We start from the raw sequence: 25518 nt of genomic DNA, 5'->3' as shown, positions 1-25518 counted from the left end.
GCTATAGACCACCCTCTGCCCCCAGCTGTGCTCTGGACACAATATGTGAACTGATTGCCCCCCATCGATCTTCAGAGCTCGTGTTGCTAGGCGACCTAAACTGGAACATGCTTAACACCCCAGCCATCCTACAATCTAAACTTGATGCCCTCAATCTCACAAAAATGATCAATGAACCTACCAGGTACCTCCCCAAAGCCTTAAACACGGGCACCCTCATAGATATCATCCTAACCAACTTCCCCTCTAAATACACCTCTGCTGTCTTCAACCAAGATCTCAGCGATCACTGCCTCATTGCCTGCATCCGTAATGGGTCAGCGGTCAAACGACCTCCACTCATCACTGTAAAACGCTCCCTGAAACACTTCAGCGAGGAGGCCTTTCTAATCGACCTGGCCGGGGTATCCTGGAAGGATATTGATCTCATCCCGTCAGTAGAGGATGCCTGGATATTTTTTTTAAATGCCTTCCTAACCATCTTAAATAAACATGCCCCATTCAAGAAATTTAGAACCAGGAACAGATATAGCCCTTGGTTCTCCCCAGACCTGACTGCCCTTAACCAACACAAAAACATCCTATGGCGTTCTGCATTAGCATCGAACAGCCCCGTGATATGCAGCTGTTCAGGGAAGCTAGAAACCATTATACACAGGCAGTTAGAAAAGCCAAGGCTAGCTTTTTCAAGCAGAAATTTGCTTCCTGCAACACTAACTCAAAAAAGTTCTGGGACACTGTAAAGTCCATGGAGAATAAGAACACCTCCTCCCAGCCGCCCACTGCACTGAAGATAGGAAACAATGTCACCACTGATAAATCCACCATAATTGAGAATTTCAATAAGCATTTTTCTACGGCTGGCCATGCTTTCCACCTGGCTACTCCTACCCCGGTCAACAGCACTGCACCCCCAACAGCAACTCGCCCAAAGCCTTCCCCATTTCTCCTTCTCCCAAATCCATTCAGCTGATGTTCTGAAAGAGCTGCAAAATCTGGACCCCTACAAATCAGCCGGGCTAGACAATCTGGACCCTTTCTTTCTAAAATTATCTGCCGAAATTGTTGCCACCCCTATTACTAGCCTGTTCAACCTCTCTTTCGTGTCGTCTGAGATTCCCAAAGATTGGAAAGCAGCTGCGGTCATCCCCCTCTTCAAAGGGGGGGACACTCTTGACCCAAACTGCTACAGACCTATATCTATCCTACCATGCCTTTCTAAGGTCTTCGAAAGCCAAGTCAACAAACAGATTACCGACCATTTCGAATCTCGCCATACCTTCTCTGCTATGCAATCTGGTTTCAGAGCTGGTCATGGGGTGCACCTCAGCAACGCTCAAGGTCCTAAACAATATCTTAACCGCCATCGATAAGAAACATTACTGTGCAGCCGTATTCATTGATCTGGCCAAGGCTTTCGACTCGGTCAATCACCACATCCTCATCGGCAGACTCGACAGCCTTGGTTTCTCAAATGATTGCCTCGCCTGGTTCACCAACTACTTCTCTGATAGAGTTCAGTGTGTCAAATCGGAGGGTCTGCTGTCCGGACCTCTGGCAGTCTCTATGGGGGTGCCACAGGGTTCAATTCTTGGACCGACTCTCTTCTCTGTATACATCAATGAGGTCGCTCTTGCTGCTGGTGAGTCTCTGATCCACCTCTATGCAGACGACACCATTCTGTATACTTCTGGCCCTTCTTTGGACACTGTGTTAACAACCCTCCAGGCAAGCTTCAATGCCATACAACTCTCCTTCCGTGGCCTCCAATTGCTCTTAAATACAAGTAAAACTAAATGCATGCTCTTCAACCGATCGCTACCTGCACCTACCCGCCTGTCCAACATCACAACTCTGGACGGCTCGGACTTAGAATACGTGGACAACTACAAATACTTAGGTGTCTGGTTAGACTGTAAACTCTCCTTCCAGACCCATATCAAACATCTCCAATCCAAAGTTAAATCTAGAATTGGCTTCCTATTTCGCAACAAAGCATCCTTCACTCATGCTGCCAAACATACCCTTGTAAAACTGACCATCCTACCAATCCTCGACATTGGCGATGTCATTTACAAAATAGCCTCCAATACCCTTCTCAACAAATTGTATGCAGTCTATCACAGTGCAATCCGTTTTGTCACCAAAGCCCCATATACTACCCACCATTGCGACCTGTACGCTCTCGTTGGCTGGCCCTCGCTTCATACTCCTCGCCAAACCCACTGGCTCCATGTCATCTACAAGACCCTGCTAGGTAAAGTCCCCCCTTATCTCAGTTCGCTGGTCACCATAGCATCTCCCACCTGTAGCACACGCTCCAGCAGGTATATCTCTCTAGTCACCCCCAAAACCAATGATTTATTTGGCCGCCTCTCCTTCCAGTTCTCTGCTGCCAATGACTGGAACGAACTACAAAAATCTCTGAAACTGGAAACACTTATCTCCCTCACTAGCTTTAAGCACCAACTGTCAGAGCAGCTCACAGATTACTGCACCTGTACATAGCCCACCTATAATTTAGCCCAAACAACTACCTCTTTCCCAACTGTATTTTATTTATTTTGCTCCTTTGCACCCCATTATTACTTTGCACATTCTTCCATTGCAAAACTACCATTCCAGTGTTTTACTTGCTATATTGTATTTACTTTGCCACCATGGCCTTTTTTTGCCTTTACCTCCCTTCTCACCTCATTTGCTCACATTGTATATAGACTTGTTTATACTGTATTATTGACTGTATTTTTGTTTTACTCCATGTGTAACTCCGTGTCGTTGTATCTGTCGAACTGCTTTGCTTTATCTTGGCCAGGTCGCAATTGTAAATGAGAACTTGTTCTCAACTTGCCTACCTGGTTAAATAAAGGTGAAATAAATAAATAAATAAAATTAATTTGCCAGATTTTTACATAATTATGACATAACATTGAAGGTTGTGCAATGATACAGCAATATTTAGACTTAGGGCACCCGTTCGATAAAATATGGAAGGGTTCCGTATTTCACTGAAAGAATAAACGTTTTGTTTACGAAATGACAGTTTCCGGATTTGACCATATGACATTAATAAGGCTCGTATTTCTGTGTGTTTATTGTAATCTATGATTTGATATTTGATAGAGCAGTCTGATTGAGCGGTGGTAGGGAGCAGCAGGCTCGTAAGCATTCATTCAAACAGCACTTTCCTGCGTTTGCCAGCAGCTCTTCGCAATGCTTGAAGCACAGCACTGTTTATGACTTCAAGCCTATCAACTCACGAGATTAGTGCCTATAAGAACATCCAATAGTCAAAGGTATATGAAATACAAATGGTATAAAGAGAAATAGTCCTATATTTCCTATAATAACTACAACCTAAAACTGCTTAACTGGGAATATTGAAGACTCATGTTAAAAGGAACCACCAGCATTCAAATGTTCTCATGTTCTGAGCAAGGAACTTAAACGTTAGCTTTTTTACATGGCACATATTGCACTTTTACTTTCTTCTCCAACACTATTTTTGCATTATTAAAACCAAATTGAACATGTTTCATTATTTATTTGAGACTAAATTGATTTTTTTGTTAAGTTAACATAAAAGTGTTCATTCAGTATTGTTATAATTGTCATTATTACAAATGTGTGTGTGTATATAGGTCGACCGATTATGATTTTTCAACGCTGATACCGATTGTTGGAGGACCAAAAAAAAGCCGATACCGATTAAATTGGCCGATTTTTACACACACACACACACACACACACACACACACACACACAGGGGCAAAAAAAGTATTTAGTCAGCCACCAATTGTGCAAGTTCTCCCACTTAAAAGATGAGAGGCCTGTAATTTATCATAGGTACACTTCAACTATGACAGACAAAATGAGAAAAAAAATCCAGAAAATCACATTGTAGGATTTTTTATGAATTTATTTGCAAATTATGGTGAAAAATAAGTATTTGGTCTCCTACAAACAAGCAAGATTTCTGGCTCTCACAGAACTGTAACTTCTTTTTTAAGAGGCTCCTCTGTCCACTCATTACCTGTATTAAAGGCACCTGTTTGAACTTGTTATCAGTATAAAAGACACCTGTCCACAACCTCAAACAGTCACACTCCAAACTCCACTATGGCCAAGACCAAAGAGCTGTCAAATGACACCAGAAACAAAATTGAAGAACCTGCACCAGGCTGGGAAGTCTGAATCTGCAATAGGTAAGCAGCTTGGTTTGAAGAAATTAACTGTGGGGGCAATTATTAGGAAATGGAAGACATACAAGACCACTGATAATAAGGAGCGAGACATGATGTCCCAGATGTGCTCAATTGGATTCAGGTCTGGGGAACAGGCGGGCCAGTCCATAGCATCAATGCCTTCCTCTTGCAGGAACTGCTGACACACTTCAGCCACATGAGGTCTAGCATTGTCTTGCATTAGGAGGAACCCTAACCTGAATCCAATTGAGCACATCTGGGACATCATGTCTCGCTCCATCCACCAACGCCACGTTGCACCACAGACTGTCCAGGAGTTGGTGGATGCTTTAGTCCAGGTCTGGGAGGAGATCCCTCAGGAGACCATCCGCCACCTCATGAGGAGCATGCCCAGGCGTTGTAGGGAGGTCATACAGGCACGTGGAGGCCACACACACTACTGAGCCTCATTTTGACTTGTTTTAAGGACATTACATCAAAGTTGGATCAGCCTGTAGTGTGGTTTTCCACTTTAATTTTGAGTGGGACTCCAAATCCAGACCTCCATGGGTTGATACATTTTTGTGTGATTTTGTTGTCAGCACATTCAACTATGTAAAGAAAAAAGTATTTAATAAGAATATTTCATTCATTCAGATCTAGGATGTGTTATTTTAGTGTTCCCTTCATTTTTTTGAGCAGTATATATGTGTGTGTGTAATAATGACAACTACAACAAATACATATAGGCATCTGCTTTTTTGGGTCCTGCAATAATCGGTATCACCGTTGAAAAATCCTAAATCGGTCGACCTCTATATAGGACACATCAAATATTTAATCAAAGTATCATGTGACAAAATGAGAGTCTAACGAGAGCAGAGAGAATCAACTTCTATCACACTCCCTGCTCTCTGCAATCATGATTCAGAGACATCGCAAAGTCAGTAGAGGTCAATTCAAACTATTCTGTGACAACATGAGAGTGTGGCAAGACGATAGCAGAGCAGAGCTAGCAGAGTGCAGACCATCAGTCTCACTCCATCCCTGCAGTGAGCCTCCCAGCCCAGCCCATCTGATCTGAATCACAAATAAGTCCCACATCAGCTGTGTGTGTTAGAGGTCGACCGATTAATCAGAATGGGCAATTTCAACTTTTCATAACAATCGTAAATCGGTATTTTTGGACACCGATTTGGCCGATCGTTTTTTTTTTACACCTTTATTTAACCTCATAGTCCGCCCCATCCCGCATGCGGTATCGTTACTACAGCCTCAAGCTCATTACCATAACGCAACGTTAGCGATTTCTAAAAATCGCAAATGAAATGAAAATAAATATGCCTGCTCTCAAGCTTATCCTTTTCTTAACAATCCTGTCGTCTCAGATTTTCAAAATATGCTTTAGAACCAGAGAAAATCAATAATTTGTGTAAGAGTGGTGATAGCTAGCTTAGCATTTAGCGTTAGCATTTAGCACGCAACATATTCACAAAAACCAGCCAAGGAATCAAATAAAATAATTTACCTTTGAAGAACTTCAGATGTTTCAATGAGGAGACTCTCAGTTACATAGCAATGTCCAGTGTTTCCTGAAAGATTCTTGTGTAGGACACATCGTTCCCTTTTGTTACTATGCATTTGGCTACCGAAACTAACCGAAAATTCAGTCACCTACACGTCAAACTTTTTTCCGAATTAACTCCATAATATCGACTGAAACATGGAAAACGTTGTTTGAATCAATCCTGAAGGTGGTTTCTCATATTTCTCTCCATTGAAAGCACCGTCCTTGAAGCCTGCTTTGTTGTCTGATTCGAATGGAAAAACACTGGGAGCTGACTTTTGCGCACCAAATGCCACGCAGACCCCAAGCGGGACACTTGGCAATTGTAGTCTCTTATGGTCAATCTTCCAATGATATGCCTACAAATACGTCACAATGCTGCAGAGACCTTGGGGAAACAAGATAAAGTGTCCGTTGATTCCTGTCGCATTCACAGCCATATAAGGCGATCATGGAAAACGTAGCCTCAAAAATCCTGTTCATTTCCTGGTCGGTCATACATCTTGGTTTTGCCCGAAGCATTTGTTCTAAGGGACTCACAGTGAAAATCTTTGCAGTTCTGGAAACGTAAGACTCTCTTCTTTCCAAAACTATCAATTCCAAGCATATTCGAGCATCTTTTCGTGACAAAATATTGCGCTTAAAACGGGCACGTCTTTTTATCCAAAAATGAAATACTGCCCCTAGAGTACTAACAGGTTAACTAGGCAAGTCAGTTAAGAACACATTCTTATTTTCAATTACGGCCTAGGAACGGTGGGTTACCTGCCTTGTTCCGGGGCGGAACTACAGATTTTTACCTGGTCAGCTCAGGGATTCAATCTTGCAACCTTGCGGTTAAACTAGTCCAACGCTCTAATCACCTAAAAAACAATCAATGAATCATAATCACTAGTTAACTACACATGGTTGATGATAGCATATAATCGATGCGGTGCGCATTCGTGAAAAAGGACGGTCGTTGCTCCAACGTGTACCTAATCATAAACATCAATGCCTTTTTTAAAATCAATACACAAGTATATATTTTTAAACCTGCATATTTAGTTAATATTGCCTGCTAACATGAATTTATTTTAACAAGGAAAATTGTGTCACTTATCTTGCAACAGAGTCAGGGTATATGCAGCAGTTTGGGCCACCTGGCTCGTTGCGAACTGTGTGAAGACTATTTCTTCCAAAAGACAGCCAACATCGCCAAACGGGGGATGATTTAACAATGGCGCATTTGCGAAAAAAGCACAATCGTTGCACGACTGTACCTAACCATAAACATCATTGCCTTTCTGAAAATTAATACACAGAAGTATATATTTTTATACCTGCATATTTAGCTAAAAGAAATCCAGGTTAGCAGGCAATATTAACCAGGTGAAATTGTGTCACTTCTCTTGCGTTCATTGCACGCAGAGTCAGGGTATATGCAACAGTTTGGGCCACCTGGCTCATCGTGAACTAATTTGCCAGAATTTTACGTAATTATGGCATAACATTGAAGGTTGTACAATGTAACAGCAATATTTAGACTTAGGGATGGATGCCATCCGTTAGATAAAACACAGAACGGTTCCGTATTTCACTGAAAGGGTAAACGTTTTGTTTTCGAAATGATCGTTTCCGGATTCGACCATATTAATGACCAAAGGCTCATATTTCTGTGTGTTATGATGTTATAATTAAGTATATGATTTGATATTTGATAGAGCAGTCTGACTGAGCGATGGTAGGCAGCAGCAGGCTCGTACGCATTCATTCAAACAGCACTTTCGTATGTTTTGCCAGCAGCTCTTCACAATGCTTCAAGCATTGAGCTGTTTATGACTTCAAGCCTATCAACTCCCGAGATTAGGCTGGTGTAACCGATGTGAAATGGCTAGCTAGTTAGCGGGGTGCGCACTAATAGCGTTTCAATCGGTGACATCACTCGCTCTGAGACTTGGAGTAGTTGTTCCCCTTGCTCTGCAAGGGGCGCGGCTTTTGTGGAGCGATGGGTAACACTGCTTCGAGGGTGGCTGTTGTCGATGTGTTCCTGGTTCAAGCCCAAGTAGGGGCGAGGAGAGGGAAGGAAGCTATACTGTTACACTGGCATTACTAAAGTGCCTATAAGAACATCCAATAGTCAAAGGTATATGAAATACAAATGGTATAGAGAGAAATAGTCCTATAATTCCTATAATAACTACAACCTAAAACTGCTTAACTGGGGATATTGAGGACTCATGTTAAAAGGAACCACCAGCTTTCATATGTTCTCATGTTCTGAGCAAGGAACTTAAACATGAGCTTTTTTACATGGCACATATTGCACTTTTACTTTCTTCTCCAACACTTTGTTTTTGCATTATTTAAACCAAATTGAACATGTTTCATTACTTATTTGAGGCATTATATTAAGTTAAAACAAGTGTTCATTCAATATTGTTGTAATTGTCATTATTAGAAATAAATTGGCCGATAAATCGGTATCGGCGTTGAAAAATCACAAACGGTTGACCTTTAGTGTGTGTGAATCATCCACAGATTAGACCTCAGTGGGCATGTCAAATCACATGTTAAACAGCACAGTTTCCCACACAACTTTGACTGACTGAGCCATAGGCCTAAACCTATCCAATCCCAACCCAGACTGTGCTGTACCATTCCTAGTGGCTTATAAGAGGCTCTTAATAAGAGACAGACATGGAGAATTCAGATCCTTTCCTCAGCTTCAACTTGGTTAGTTTACACAAGTTCGAGATGTGGATTTGCTAAGTATAACTCTTTCCATTTCTGATGATACGTAAACTGTTTAGACTATGAAAGAGAGAAATCCGAGGGTGCCAAAAGTGATAATCACTGCTGAACTAATAAAAAGGTAACAAACAAAAACAACTTATGTGGACAGCTTCAGAGCAGCAGTGAAGCCTTAAAAATCGATTACAGTTTGCAGAGGCTACTGTTTAACAGTAAGGAAGACACTGGGCAGGTGTGACAGCAGTTCATCATCTTGTTGTGTTAAATGACAGCTTCGAAGTAGTCGTTATAAGAGCAGTTGTGCCATTCCTATATATGAGAAATGACAGATATAAAGAGCAGTTGGTTAGGTTACAGTTATCTTGTGAAACCGTGTTAATACAAAAGCGTGTTCGGTTTCCTGGCTTCAGGATTCATGGCTGCTATCTTGGCCATATATCTTCAGATAAATATAAAAAGACTGAAGCCTGAGACTGAAGGAACTTGAAAGTAAAGGATCTTAACCTCACTAGGGTAGGGGGCAGCATTCTGAATTTTGGATGAAAGTAAACTGCCTGCTACTCAGTTCCAGAAGCTAGGATATGCATATAATTGGTAGATTTGGATAGAAAACACTCTAAAGTTTGCAAAACTGTTAAAATAATGTCTGAGTATAACAGAACTGATATGGCAGGCGAAAACCTGAGGAAAATCCTTCCAGGAAGTGCTATTATTTTGAAAGGCTGTTTTTCCATTGAAAGCCTATCATACAAAGACTTATGACCTATTCAATCAATCCCTATCCCAGTCTGTTGTTCCCACATGCTTCAAGAGGGCCACCATTGTTCCTGTTCCTAAGAAAGCTAAGGTAACTGAGCTAAACGACTACCGCCCCGTAGCACTCACTTCCGTCATCATGAAGTGCTTTGAGAGACTAGTCAAGGACCATATCACCTCCACCCTACCTGACACCCCAGACCCACTCCAATTTGCTTACCGCCCAAATAGGTCCACAGACGATGCAATCTCAACCACACTGCCCTAACCCATCTGGACAAGAGGAATACCTATGTGAGAATGCTGTTCATCGACTACAGCTCGGCATTCAACACCATAGTACCCTCCAAGCTCGTCATCAAGCTCGAGACCCTGGGTCTCGACCCCGCCCTGTGCAACTGGGTACTGGACTTCCTGACGGGCCGCCCCCAGGTGGTGAGAGTAGGCAACAACATCTCCACCCCGCTGATCCTCAACACTGGGGACCCACAAGGGTGCGTTCTGAGCCCTCTCCTGTACTCCCCGTTCACCCACGACTGCGTGGCCACGCACGCCTCCAACTCAATCATCAAGTTTGCGGACGACACAACAGTGGTAGGCTTGATTACCAACAACGACGAGACGGCCTACAGGGAGGAGGTGAGTGCCCTCGGAGTGTGGTGTCAGGAAAATAACCTCACACTCAACGTCAACAAAACTAAGGAGATGATTGTGGACTTCAGGAAACAGCAGAGGGAACACTCCCCTATCCACATCGATGGAACAGTAGTGGAGAGGGTAGTAAGTTTTAAGTTCCTCGGCATACACATCACAGACAAACTGAATTGGTCCACCCACAGACAGCATCGTGAAGAAGGCGCAGCAGCGCCTCTTCAACCTCAGGAGGCTGAAGAAATTCGGCTTGTCACCAAAAGCACTCACAAACTTCTACAGATGCACAATCGAGAGCATCCTGTCGGGCTGTATCACCGCCTGGTACGGCAACTGCTCCGCCCACAACCGTAAGGCTCTCCAGAGGGTAGTGAGGTCTGCACAACGCATCACCGGGGGCAAACTACCTGCCCTCCAGGACACCTACACCACCCGATGTCACAGGAAGGCCATAAAGATCATCAAGGACAACAACCACCCGAGCCACTGCCTGTTCACCCCGCTATCATCCAGAAGGCGAGGTCAGTACAGGTGCATCAAAGCTGGGACCGAGAGACTGAAAAACAGCTTCTATCTCAAGGCCATCAGACTGTTAAACAGCCACCACTAACATTGAGTGGCTGCTGCCAACACACTGACTCAACTCCAGCCACTTTAATAATGGGAAATGATGGGAAATGATGTCAAATATATCACTAGCCACTTTAAACAATGCTACCTAATATAATGTTTACATACCCTACATTATTCATCTCATATGTATACGTATATACTGTACTCTATATCATCTACTGCATCCTTATGTAATACATGCATCACTAGCCACTTTAACTATGCCACTTTGTTTACATACTCATCTCATATGTATATACTGCACTAAATACCATCTATTGTATCTTGCCTATGCCGCTCTGTACCATCACTCATTCATATATCTTTATGTACATATTCTTTATCCCCTTACACTTGTGTCTATAAGGTAGTAGTTTTGGAATTGTTAGCTAGATTACTTGTTGGTTATTACTGCATTGTCGGAACTAGAAGCACAAGCATTTCGCTACACGCGCATTAACATCTGCTAACCATGTGTATGTGACAAATAAAATTGGAATTTATTTGATTTGACCTAGTTCACGAGCCCTATGGCTTCACCTACATGTGGCCAGTCTTTAGGCATTGCTTCAGGCATTTACTCTGAAAAATGAGGGAGATACAGCACTTTCAATGAGAGGACAGTGGAAATTTCCAGACGAGTCCAGCGTGTGACCGGGAGCGCGCCTTTGTTTCTCCTTTTCTATTGAAGAAGCTATTGTCCGGTTGAAATATGATCAATTATTTATGACAAAAACAACCTGAGGATTTTATTTTAAACATCGTTTGACATGTTTCTACGAATTTTTATGGTACTTTTTAGATTTTTCGTCTGTCTGTTGTGACCACGCTTTGTTCCAATGGATTACTGAACTAAAATGCACCAACAAAACAGAGGTTTTTGGACATAAACAGGGACATTATCGAACAAAACAAACATTTATTGTGTAACATGGAGTCTTCATAGTGCAACCATATGAAGATCATCAAAAGGTAAGTGATTCATTTTATCACTATTTCTGACTTTTGTTACTCCTCTTCTTGGCTGCTAACTGTTTGTAATGATTTGTCTGCTGGGCGCTGTTCTCAGATAATCGCATGGTTTGCTTTCACCGTAAAGTCTTTTTGAAATAGAGAGGTTAAAGGGATGGTTCATCAAAATGTATAACTGAACTGTCTCTTTAAGCATCTGGGCCTCAGCAATGTGACTGCACTGCAGTGACCTTTGCGTGTGTATTATGTTCTATAGAGACCATAAGAAGCGCCATATTGTTCCACTGTGGTATATTTAGACTAACAATACAATGGTTGATATATTGTTGAAATCTGCTTTGCCATAGCTTCACACTTGATTCTTGGAAGTCTTAATGGAAGTCTGTGTAGTGTTTGGGTACCCTATGTTCTTCTGCCATTACCCCCAAACGATCACATCTCCTTCCCAGCTCTTTCCCTTCATCTAAATATGGTCATGTGTTTGAGGGACAAGTAGATAGAGAGCAAGAGAGACAGAAGAAAAATATAATCCTCTAAGGGTTTAGCTTTTTCCCATTCCTTGTCGCTCTCTCCAATCCTTTCAGGAGATTTCCAAATGGAAATAAAATAATCCAATTCCTTCCACGACCTATGATGGCACATGACAAAAAAGAAAAAAAACATCCTCTCTTACCCAGTTTCCAAAATGTTATTGAACTAGTCAATCCTAAGTATTGGGAAAACACACAGATCCTCTTAATCAATTTTCATTTATCTGACTTTTATTGATCCAGCCTCACAATGAAGTGTTTTACCGTTTTCTTTTCAGGACAACCAGGGCTGAACACAAAACAATTTGACATAAATAGTTGCTTTCATGAGTTTTGTTGGCAAATGTCAATGAAAACAATTAGGTCAGAGCAAAGCAAAAGCAAAAATCTGATAAGTGAATTTATATGAATGCTGTAAAAAACAAATTGTTTTCTCAGTGGGAAATGAATATCCAATTATCCAACTGTGTGGAGTTTGGAGTTTGTGACAGAAACTATGTGAGCTTATTACAGTATTATAGACACTATGTCCTGGGATTTCCTATGATCTACACGTATGTAGAACATCCCCTTCCCTTCAAATGACTCATGTAGCTTGTGAGCATCATAGAGCAAAACATGTTACATGTGCGTGTTTGTGAGAGTCTCAGCCTTTCATAGGTGAATAGTTTGTAGCTCAAACCAAACACTTTCTGACTCTACATACGTGTAAAAAAAGACCCGTCACTTCGGGATCTTGCCCTTTTCTCAAAAACACTGCTCTAGCTCAGCCTCCATTAATCACACAGACGAATGGTACCAATGGATACAGAAGAAATAGACCCAGAAGTCTGTAGCTGAAACAAACAATGTTTAAAAAGGTGTTTGAAGTCCTAAATCACACCAGTGGGACTCACTGGGTTCAAATTTAATTGAAAGCCGACATGTTTTCATCCCTATAGTTTTGTTTGTTCACATTCTGAACACTGTCAGATCAGATTAAAATGATATCACTATGCAACATAAAAGGTCACAGGCAGAAACTAGGATAATAAAGAAGAGAACCAGTCAAAATCTCGGTGTAAAAACCTGCACCGAGATGCTTTGAAGTATAACGTAGCCCCTCAATGACCCTTCTTCTTAATCTTATTTTAAAAAGAGGGAACTTCTAAGCAGCTAGCATCCACCGAGACTGGAGTGCTGCATGCTTCACCAACTCTGGGCTTTGACTGTTTAACTTCTGATTTAGGCAGAAGTGCCTAGTACTGTTACCATTTAAGAAAACGCCATGTTCCTCTGAAATCTGAGGTCCCAGCAGGAAACCATATGGATGTAAAATGGCAGTTCACAGCAACTCTAAACATAATCATGTGTGTGTAAACATAAGTTCAAATATTAGTCTCCATTACAGGTATGAGGAATGAGACAAGCAGGTGTGTGTATTGAAGAGGTTAGGTGTGTGTGTGCGCACACACACACACACACACACACACACACACACACACACACACACACACGTGTCAGTGTTTCCCCTATATTCCTTTAGCAGTAGCGGGCTGCCCTGCTAAATCATTGCCACCACTCCATAAGATAAACAAATAAATAATGTTTTCAGTGCAAGCTTAAACGTCTAAAATCATATACAGTATATAGAAAAGTAATGGAGTATATATTTTTTTAAATAAGACCATCTTTGAGAACTAACAATCACCAACATAAAAACTAGGCAGAATCAAATCTAAAAAATTGAATGGGATGGGTCCCACATTGATTTTGTCACTGATGTGAAGAATTGCAGGAAATTATCTTTAAAACTGCACATGTTCTCTAAGCCTCATGGCAAAATGTGTAGAATTGCAGAACATGTGCATTAAAACAGCACCATTTTCTCTGTGGCCAAGAAGATGGCCCCATTGTCCACGCCCCACACACACACACACTAACTTTGCTACTGCTTTTGGAAAAACTCCTAGGGGAACACTGCATGTACATGTCTGTATGTGTACTCCCAGGTGTCTGTACACTCAGGTTGGTGATATCAGTGTGAGCCCCAGTCACATCTGTGGAATGCAGAGTGAAGAATGAGACAAGTCCTGACACCACTCCATCTCACACACCATACGAGGAATGTTCTGAGAGCAGGTAGAGGCACCCTACACCCAGGACGTGGATAGACGTTCATGATGCCACAGGCCACAATCAATCACAGAACATCCTAACATCCCGCACAGTCAGCCAGGGACATTTCACAACATCTTAGAGTAGGAAAAACTTTAGTGTTTCCATTCCTGAAACCAATAAGCAGTACTAAACCAAAAGAAGATTGATTGTTGTTCTCGTCAACAGATTTCCTCAGGCTAGTGGATGTTTGGATTTAGAATCGACTGAATCAGGCGACAGTGTGTGGTTCGTCACTTGTCTGAAAATATTAAAAGTTTCCTTCTTTTTGAGGCTGCCAAGAGCACTTCCTCAGTGAGACAAGAACTATCCTTAAGCAGAATAGAAGGTCAGAAAAACATAAATTACCTTTCTACAAAAGTACAAACATTCATTATAGATTTGCACCAAGATTAAGCTATACATGTCTAATTATTAGAATCAGGTGCGCTAGATTAGGTTTGGAGTCAAAACCTACAGGACGGTAAGGTAGTCTCTCCAGGAACATGGTAGGAGAGCCCTGACTTATTGTCTTGCCAGTAAATGCAACAGATTGGAATGCTTCTCCTGCAGAGCCAATGGTAGATAAACAAGGTGACAATAAAACAACAGCTGAGGCCCTCCCTACATGAAACAAATGTGATCGTCACGCATGATCATTAAAATATAACAGGTCTCCTCCACGCCTTGGTTACTATTTCCATAACCTAACAAGCGTAAAAATACTGGACTTTACAAGAAGAAAAAATCATTTAAACTGTCTGGGTAGGTTCTCTTCTGCACCAATCCAGTAAATGTGGAGGAGGAGTTAAGAGTGTTGGCTTTGTTAACATCCAAAAGCGGAAGTTGTGTCACAGGCGCTCTTTTCATTTCCCCTGAAAACCGGAACATCCGGTTGTTGGGTAGTCGGCAGAGGCTAGCATTTTCATAACAGATTTTAGGGCGAGGGCCCCATCAATGAACCGATTTCATCCATTCATAGGTGAAGACCAGAGTAAACTTCATTTGCTTAGAGGACAGCAGGGTTGTGTTCATTAGGCACTAAATGGAAGGAAACAGACAAACAGGGAGGAACTACCTGGTCTTACTCAATAAGAAACGCATGGTTGTTTTTCATTGTAAAATGTTTTGCTACAGTGTGCACTGACTAATACACCCCAGGCACGTGATCCCTCCTCACAGGACAGAACATGCAGCTGTAGCAGTAGCTGTATAGCTTCCAGTCCACAGGGCGTGGCTGCTGCTGCTCAGCTCACACAATTCAAATTTCAAGTTTTATTAGTCGAATGTACAGGATACGCATGATCCAACGAAATGATTACCTTGCAGGTTCCTTCTCGAAAATGCAATAAGAAATAACAGATAAGAATATGAAGATAAATGGAACAAAAATTTAAACGCAACATGTAAAGTTTTGGTCTCAGGTTTCATGAACTGAAATAAAAGATCCCAGAAATGTTTCATACGCACAAAAATGCTTATTTCTCTCAAATGTTGTGCACAAATTTGTTTACATCCCTGATAGTGAGCATTTCTCATTTGCAATATAATCCTTCCACCTGACAGGTGTGGCATATCAAGAATCTGATTAAACAGCATGATCATTACACAGGTGCACCTTGTGCTGGGGATAATAAAAGGCCACTTTAAAATGTGCAGTTGTCACAGAACACAATTTCACAGATGTCTCAAGTTGAGGGAGCGTGCAATTGGCATGCTAACTTGAGTTAAATGAGAAGACACATTTCAGTTGAATGCATTCAGGTGTACAACTGACTAGGTATTCCCCTTTCCTGATTTGCAGGAATGTCCACCAGAGCTATTCCCAGATAATTTATTGTTAATGTCTCTACCACCTCCAACGTTGTTTTTGAGAATTTTACAGTGCGTCCAGGACTGCCACATCCAGCCTCTTCACTTCGGGGACCGTCTGGGGGGGGGGGGGGGGGCTGAGGATTATTTGTGTCTGTAATAAAGCCCTTTAGTGGGGAAAAACTTGTTCTGATTTGCTGGGCCTGGCTCCTCAGTGGGTGCCAAGTGGATTGGCCTATGCCCTCCCAGGCCCACCCATGTCTGCACACCTGCCCAGTCATGTGAAATCCATAGATTAGGGCCTAATTAATTTATGTCCTTATATGAACTGTAACTCAGTAAAATCTTTGAAATTGTTTCAAATTGTATTTTTATTTAACCAGGAAGGGCTCATTGAGATTTAAAATCTCATTTTCAAGATGGTCCTGGCCAAGATAGGGAGCACTAAATCATTACAAAGTTACAGACAAACAACATGAAAAACTACAAAGAATCTAGTAAAACCCAAAAATTCACAAGAGTATAACAAAATGAAAAACATTGACAGGTCAGGGAATCAGTCTCAAGATCATTCATCAGTGATTTAAAAATACCAATTGGGACAAGTTCCTCCAGTTTAAAAGTATTTTGTAAGGCGTTCCAAGACGAATGCGCAGATTTCATAAAAGCCCTTTTACCAAATTCAGTTCGGACATATGGAACAGTTAGCAGAATAAAGTCCAGCGAACGAAGAGAGTACCCACCACATTTCTGAACAATAAAAATGCCCAAATAATAAGGTAGTAAACCCAAAATGTCTTTGTAAATTAAAGTATACCAGTGATTGAGCCTACGATGGACTAGAGAAGGCCAGCAAACCCTGGTATAAAAAAGTGCAGTGGTGCGTAAGGGTTTTGCAGTTTAAAATAAATCTCAAAGTGCCATGGTAAAGGGTGTCAATTGATCTCAAACACTGAGAGGAAGCATTCATATTTAAAATATCCCCATAGTCTAGTAAAGGAATAAATATAGCTGATACTAGCCTCCTCCTGGCTTCAAAAGTAAAACAGGCCTTATTCCTAAAATAAAATCCTAATTTCAGCTTCAACTTTTTTGTAAATTGTTGAATATGCAATTTAAAAGTGAGGCCGTCATCAATTAAAATTCCAAGATATTTTTACAGTGGGGCAAAAAAGTATTTAGTCAGCCACCAATTGTGCATGTTCTCCCACTTAAAAAGATGAGAGAGGCCTGTAATTTTCATCATAGGTACACTTCAACTATGACAGACAAAATGAGAGAAAAAAATCCAGAAAATCACATTGTAGGATTTTTAATACATTTATTTGCAAATTATGGTGGAAAATAAGTATTTGGTCAATAACAAAAGTTTCTCAATACTTTGTTATATACCCTTTGTTGACAGAGGTCAAACAGAGGTCAAACGTTTTCACACACTGTTGCTGGTATTTTGGCCCATTCCTCCATGCAGATCTCCTCTAGAGCAGTGATGTTTTGGGGCTGTTGCTGGGCAACACGGACTTTCAACTCCATCCAAAGATTTTCTATGGGGTTTTCCACAATAATTTGCAAATCCACAACCGCAAGGTTGTGGATGGAGCAATTCCTGTACCAGGCCGTGATGTTCTCGATGGTGTAGCGGAAGTATTTGGAGAGGACCCAGGGCGGCATGCAGAATTTCTTCACCCACCTTAGGTTGCACCCTCGACAAGACTGATGAGGAAGAAGAGGACCCCAGGGAGCATCTCTCACACTCACACAGATAAGCATCAGGGGGGACTACGGCCACCGCTCAGGAACACTGCTCCTGCCTGACCGCCATGTGAGGACTATGAGGAGTGGAAAAGGTTTTTAGTGCCTCCCGGGTGGCGCAGTGGTTAAGGGCGCTGTACTGCAGCGCCAGCTGTGCCATCAGAGACTCTAGGTTCGCGCCCAGGCTCTGTCGTAACCGGGAGGTCCATGGGGCGACGCACAATTGGCCTAGCGTCGTCCGGGTTAGGGAGGGCTTGGTCGGTAGGGATGTCCTTGTCTCATCGCGCACCAGCGACTCCTGTGGCAGCCGGGCACAGGGCGCGCTAACCAGGTGCACGGTGTTTCCTCCGACACATTGGCTGGCTTCCGGGTTGGATGCGCGCTGTGTTAAGAAGCATTGCGGCTAGGTTGGGTTGTGTATCGGAGGACGCATGACTTTCAACTTTCGTCTCTCCCGAGCCCGTACGGGAGTTGTAGCGATGAGACGAGATAGTAGCTACTACAACAGTTGGACACCACGAAATTGGGGAGAAAAAGGGGTAAAAAAAATAAGATTCTCTTATTAAAAGATAAAAAATAAAATAAAAGGTTTTTAGTTTAAAGATGGATAGGGGCGGCAGGTGGTTGCTAGATCGAATCCCCGAGCTGACAAGGAAAAAAAATGTTGTTAACCTACTGTTTCTAGGCAATCATTGCAAATACAAATTTGTTCTTCACCGACTTGCCTAGTTAAATAAAAAAATGCATTTAAAAAAAAGAGGCTACTCTTCAAGCATTACTGATTAAATTCCTAGACCTCCTACACACAAAATTCCCATTTACCTTGTTCTCCCTGACCTGCTGTAGCCTTGTAGTGTTTGTTCTCAACTCATAGTCCTCACATGAATCGCAGTCCTCATCTGTCTTTTGTTCCAAGAGACACTAAAGCCACACTCTCAATCCAGAAAGGTGAATTGTGGGAATTTCCATTCCCTTGAAAATGAGAGGATATGAGATCGTGTCATCTACCTACATCCTCTTGTACTCATAATGACATGGTACTTCAGATCAGTACACACAAAAAGTGTGTGTTGTGCCTTCAATTAGATTACATCTGCAGGGAAAAGGCTAGCAAGTCCAACTTGAGGGGGTCATTTTGTCAATACAACATTTACATAAAACCCATTTCAATATAGTGATTTTCAGGCAGGGGACCCTGAGAGGAACAAAGATCAAGGCTGGTCCAGCATCTCAAAGAGGGTTGAGTATAAATATCAACGTTCATTAATCCTTTATTTAAGATAGAGATTGAGATAGGAGTCTCTTTTTCAAGTCAGCCTTAGCCCTGAGGAAGCAATCAGCAAGCAGTCATGCAGTCATATAACTTGACTTAGTGGCCCAGCTGTGACTGCATAGACACAGAGACATCTCTCTGAATGAAAAGGAGCCTTTTCTTGTGAAGAGAACTGGTGGGAGTGAGAAGAAAATCCAAACAAGACCTTTCGACTGACAACCCTCCCGTCTCTACTCCCAAGCAACAGTGGAGGGATTGAGATTAGATGTATGGGCCCGGTCACACTGTTCACAGAGCACTCTAGGACAGAACAGGAAGTGACTAGCATCAGTAGCCTGGAACCCTGGGAGGAATGAGAGGACAGTCCCTCCTCTGTTCTGTTCCACTCAATGAACCACAATCAGATACTCCATTCAAAATGTCTCCAGCCACAGGGCTTCAGATACAGTTGAAGTCAGAGGCTTACATACCTTAGCCAAATACATTTAAAAACTCAGTTTTTCACAATTCCTGACAATTAATCCTAGTAAACATTCCCTGTTTTAGGTCAATTAGGATCACCACTTTATTTTATGAATGTGAAATGTCAGAATAATAGAGAGATTGAGATTGAGATTGATTTCAGCATTTATTTATTTCATCACATTACAAGTGGGTCAGAAGTTTACATACACTCAATTAGTATTAGTGGTAGCATTGCCTTTCAATTGTTTAACTTGGGTCAAACGTTTCGGGTAGCCTTGCATAAGCTTCCCACAATAAGTTGGGTGAATTTTGGCCCATTCCCCCTGACAGAGCTGGTGTAACTGAGTCAGGTTTGTATGCCTCCCTGCTCGCACAAGCTTTTTCAGTTCTGCCCACAAATGTTCTATAGGATTGAGGTCAGGGCTTTGTGATGGCCAGTCCAATACCTTGACTTTGTTGTCCTTAAGCCATTTTGCCACAACTTTGGAAGTATGCGTGGGGTCATTGTCCATTTGGAAGACCCACTTTTCGCACCAAAGTACGTTCATCTCTAGGGAACAAAAACCCGTCTCCTTCCTGAGAGGTATGACGGCTGCGTGGTCCCATGGTGTTTATACTTGAGTACTATTGTTTGTACAGATGAACGTGGTACCTTCAGGCGTTTGGAAATTTCTCCCAAGGATGAACCAGACTTGTGGAGGTCTAGAATTTATTTTGATTTTCCTATGATGTCAAGCAAAGAGGCACTGAGTTTGAAGGTAGGCCTTGAAATACATCCACAGGTACACCTCCAATTGACTCAAATGATGTCAATTAGCCTATTAGAAGCTTCTAAAGCCATGACATCCTTTTCTGGAATTTCCAAGCTGTTTAAAGGCACAGTCAACTTAGTGTATGTAAACTTCTGACCCACTGGAATTGTGATACAGTGAATTATAAGTGAAATAATCTGTCTGTAAACAATTGTTGGAGAAATTATTTGAGTCATGCACAAAATAGATGTCCTAACCGACTTGCCAAAAAATAAATTTGTGGAGTGGTTGAAAAACGAGTTTTAATGACTCCAACATAAGTGTATGTACACTTCCAACATCAACTGTGTCTTGCAAAGAGTGCTGGGTGAGTGACTGCTATCAGATAGCTGCATGCAGAGAGGGCTGGGTGAGTGACTGCTATCAGATAGCTGCATGCAGAGAGGGCTGGGTGAGTGACTGCTATCAGATAGCTGCATGCAGAGAGGGCTGGGTGAGTGACTGCTTATTATCATATACAGTCGTTTCTAAGCTGAACACTTAAAAACATATGGATTTAACATTGGTTTGACTTTTACATATGGAGTTACCCTTAAGCAATTCTTCTGACGTCACTCATGTGACGTCCTGCGGGCTGTTCACTGCTCAGCTGACTGTAACCTGGAAGTGAAATTTGGTAATACTGTACACTTCAAGTCATAAGTCTGGTTCCCTTTTACATGCACACATCCACACCCTGAAGATGGGTTAGAACGTGGCCAGGACTCTCTTGAAAAGTAAGTCCTCTTCCACCATTTATGATTAACTACCCCAAACAAAGCCCATTTCAACAGAGAAAGAGAACAGGTGGCATTTCCCCCTCCCCCCACCATTAAAATGGCTGCCCTTGAAAATCACTGGGCACTAATTAGTACTAAAACTGGGCCAGACAGAGCAACATAAGTTTGGTGTGTACGTCTGTCACATGAAAAATTCAATGAGTTCATTGGGAGGCTGTCGCAGTCCTCACGCCAGCCGCCCAAAGTACCAATACAACTGCAGTGAGTGCTGTAACTGAATTATAAATCCAAAGGCCAAATTGAAGTGAGCATGTTCTAGGCATTGTTGGCATCAGATAAGTGTTTTATTTGTTAAGAACTCCTCAATAAGCCATCAGGGAACATTGTGCTGTTCTACTTGGACCAACACAGCACGTGTCTACGCTTGTGTCTGGGTTTTTCTTTTCACCATCCCGCCATTTGTGCATCACTACAATCCTATTCCTCAGGCCCAAGAACCAGCCCCCCTACTCATGATATTATAGCCAATTAAGTTGTTAGAACTTTACGCTAATTTATCCTCGTCTGACCTGAAGGAAACCGGGACAACTCGGTTGAAATGATATTTGCAGGCAAACTAGCCTGTTCGGTTTTCATTGTATTTGCCTCGTTTGCCTCATACATCTAAATAAGGTTAACTCTCAAATTCAAGGTAACAATATAGGGTCAAAACTTTATTCATAGTAATAGTCACTCCTCAAGGCCCCTCGAAATGCCCTTTCCATTAAGTGCACAAAGACATTTTAACAGAGCCAGTCACAATTGTTGCATAGGCAGATCATTCTCAAAGGCTTGGATGCCAGGATTTGGAAACAAGCGAGTCATTGACTCCCGCCAGGCCCAGTGTAGTGTACTACTCTGTCAAAAAGAATGCTTCAGTATATAGAGGGAACAAAGGGGTCAATCCACCAACTACAGGACATTCTGCCACTTCTCAGTGATCTCGTTGGAGCCAACAAAGTTCCAGAGGTTTCACTGAGGGACATTCTTTCGAAGGATTCCAAGGGACATTTCCTTTATCAATGGCGCCTACATCAACCAGGGAAGATTCAGTTAGGCATGTTGATGAAACACTTATGACTGACAGGCCATCTGAAAAGACCTGCAGAGAAAGAGAGAGGATGGCTGCCAAGAAAGCAGCAAAATCATATGGAATTCTCCCATTGTTTTAGTACAAAATAAACACATTTAAATTAAATTGTGTGACTAAAACACTGCAGTGCTTTTCTCGTCATCATGTATGATTTTGGGCATTTAGAACTAAATCTCCTTGGAGCATACGTTTGGTTTGCGTGTCAGATTTTTGGAAACAGAGGAGCAGATTGTGGGAAGGGATATAGGCTAGCCTATACAGAGACTAATAGGTTCAGAATGCTCTTGCCGAACAACAGAATTCCTCAATAATGCAGAAACAGATACATATTATCATCATTACAGAAACTGAGACATAGTTCATATTCAATTAAGGATGTGTCCTTCAATTAATCTAATCATCCACAGTTTACAATGTACTGGCCAATTCAATGGCACATTCTAAACAAAAATATAATTCCTTGGGAAATGTTACATTCTTTGTGATTTTAAAATGAACTCAGTGAATTCCCAGAGAGACAATTCCAGTGGAGATATTTCCTTTGTTTGTTCACACATTATCTCGACTTCAGATAGATCAAAAGGTACAAGACAACACTCAATGGGGGTGGAAACAGAGTGAATGCATACTGTGTAATGCAACTCTGTTTTGAATAAATACAATTGCCATGGGGCAAGGCGATCCTATTACTTCATCAAGTGTATACCACTTCCAAAAGTCAACACTGAAACCATTTTTTTTTGTCCTTAGTCATAGCCATTCTCAATAAGGAAAAAAACGTATATGTTCAAAAACTGAAATGAGACATGTTATGCTTCAGCAAGAGTCAATATTTGGCTTGTTGACTCATCTTGAGTAGGAGAACACTAATCCTGAGCATGACAGCCCATAGTTTAGAAGTAGGCTATAGTCGCTGGTGAGAGCTCTATGGCCTATATAGCTACACTTTATTACATCTCTCTCTCTTTCGTTCTCACACACTAGTGTATTGCTGATTGACATATCTTGGCATGAATGTAGCTACTTGAAGAGCCAATAATGTGATGGTCAATGGAGTTCCATAGCTTTGTCCCAATCATAAAACGAGGTACTTAATAACTATGTAAAATGTTAGGCAACAATTAGCCTACTTTCATTAAGACATTAATTATTGGATTAGAAAGACGTTCCCGAACACCCTGATCCAGCGAGCTATTTCACATCCGCTTTATTAGAAGCATTGCGGCAATGTTGAGTTTAGAACGTATTTGATTTCAATGCAACTTGACGGCCAGGATACATTGTTTATGTTCAATCATTGGTTTCATCATATACAAAAATAACAAGTCACTTACCCTGACGAGTACCAACCAGTGTATTGCCGATGCTTGTTTATTTACCAGATGGGCAATAGTTCATCGAATAAACGACAAAATATCACAGACTCCGTCATCGAAGTAAACCCCAAAATTATAACCGATTTCAGACGACGTTCACAGCAGAGAACCGATGGTCGAACTGATGCGGAGGGATCCCATTCAACCGGAGGGGCGGGCTAGACCAAGACGGGGATTGCCTGAGAATCAGGGCAGCAGTCGGAACCAGTCTGATTGCGGCAATCATTTGAATCCCTAATTATGAGAGTATCCAGCTCTTTGCTAACTGCCTTGAAATCAAAGGATAGATTTGACTTTATTTTGTAGAAAAATATCTAGGCTACTGCGTTCACTGCTGCGGGTAGTAGGCCTATCACACACACAGGCAAAGAGAATACAGGACCAAAACATTGACAGTGAAAATGAGGAGGGGAGGATTGGGTAAAGACGTCCGCATGCTTCCCATTCGAAACAGTTAGTGCATATATTATGACGACATTTTATGACGTTTTGGTCTTCGGCAAAGCGTTAAATGTATAAAACTTAGTGCACTGTGTTCGTATCAGATTCTAGTTTTGGGAACAGAAACATTTATTGCGATGAGAAGATTATATCGGCCCAGTTTCAACCTCTCACACTTCCCACAACTGGACTTCCTTTCCCTACCAAACGTTATGCATCTTCTTCTGTGGGGATTATCGGTGGTTGGCATCCAACGTTATGGTCAATTACTGCCACCTACTGTACTGGACTGGAGTGTGGACCAGAGACAGGGAGAAACTAAGTCCTACCTGTCAGGCCTGTTGCTCTTGAAAAAAGATAACAACATATTTGAGACTATCTAATGCCATACTTCTCAATATACTTTCATTTCCAGTATCCTCTTCTCTTTCATACTATATCAAATCAAATGTATTTATATAGCCCTTCGAACATCAGCTGATATCTCAAAGTGCTGTACAGAAACCCAGCCTAAAACCCCAAACAGCAAGCAATACAGGTGTTGAAGCACGTTGGCTAGGAAAAACTCCCTAGAAAGGCCAAAACCTAGGAAGAAACCTACAGAGGAACCAGGCTATGAGGGGTGGCCAGTCCTCTTCTGGCTGTGCCGGGTGGAGACTATAACAGAACATGGCCAAGATGTTCAAATGTTCATAAATGACCAGCATGGTCCAATAATAGGTCTGGGACAGGTAGCACGTCCGGTTAACAGGTCAGGATTTCATAGCCGTAGGCAGAACAGTTGAAACTGGAGCAGCAGCACGGCCAAGTTGACTGGATGGCAAGGAGTCATTATGCCAGGTCCATATCAGGCGTTTTGCCTCTGCCTTGATCATTGAAACAACAACATCAACATCCCCACTACTAAGTGCTTGTTTAGTCAGTACATCAACTGCCTCGTTCCCCTCCAACCCCACATGGGCTGGGATTCAAGTAAATCTTATCTGTATACCCATCTTTCTAATCCTGCCATGGGTTTGTAGCACCTCAATAAACAGGTCTTGTCTGCTACGTGATCTAAAGGACTGGAGGCTCATCAACACTGCACATGAATCAGAGCAAATAACTACTCTGTCTGGCTTGACTTCCTCCATCCACTGCAAGGCCAACAGTATGGCCATCAGCTCATTTGTATATATACAGCCAGATGATCTGTAACGTTTTCTGACTGCCATCCCACAATCCTGCACTATAAATGCTGACCCAGTATGTCCTGTCCTTGGATCTTTGAACCATCTGTGGAAATGGCCATAAAATTCTGATAGACCGTATTCAGATGTCTCTTAAACAAATTAGATAGATCAACACCCTCCCTATCTTTCTGTAGTCTCTTCAACACTTCTAGATCAACTACTGGAGGCAGGAGTAGCCATGGTGCATATACAGGAATAGCTACCATTGGAGTAAACTCCATTCCATACAGTCCCATCTCCTTCCTCTGGGTATTACCCACATACCCAAACGCTTGTGTTCTGTCTTTAACTCATGCTCTCAGCATGCCTGTAAAATCCCTTTCGCAGAATGAGACACCCCATGTCCCTGTAGGTTGTCCCAAT

At 42.0% G+C, this 25518-nt stretch overlaps 1 protein-coding gene across 2 annotated transcripts in view; it reads right to left on the bottom strand.

Annotated features, from left to right (window-relative positions):
• Positions 1-23876, bottom strand: part of LOC115132453 (proto-oncogene tyrosine-protein kinase Src) — a 50303-nt gene extending 26427 nt beyond the window's left edge. Inside the window, exon 1 of one of the 2 annotated variants that reach the window (XM_029665120.2) lies at positions 23441-23876. The gene's annotated coding sequence lies outside the window, so the exon portion shown is untranslated. The remainder of the gene's footprint in view (positions 1-23440) is intronic. The other variant, XM_029665121.2, reaches the window with a different exon arrangement.
• Positions 23877-25518: the final 1642 nt, after the last annotated feature.

Source organism: Oncorhynchus nerka, linkage group LG7, assembly GCF_034236695.1.
Source record: "Oncorhynchus nerka isolate Pitt River linkage group LG7, Oner_Uvic_2.0, whole genome shotgun sequence".
In the NCBI taxonomy this organism is placed as follows: domain Eukaryota; kingdom Metazoa; phylum Chordata; class Actinopteri; order Salmoniformes; family Salmonidae; genus Oncorhynchus; species Oncorhynchus nerka.
Note: the sequence above shows the minus strand (reverse complement) of the source record. Positions and strands in the feature narration are given on the sequence as shown.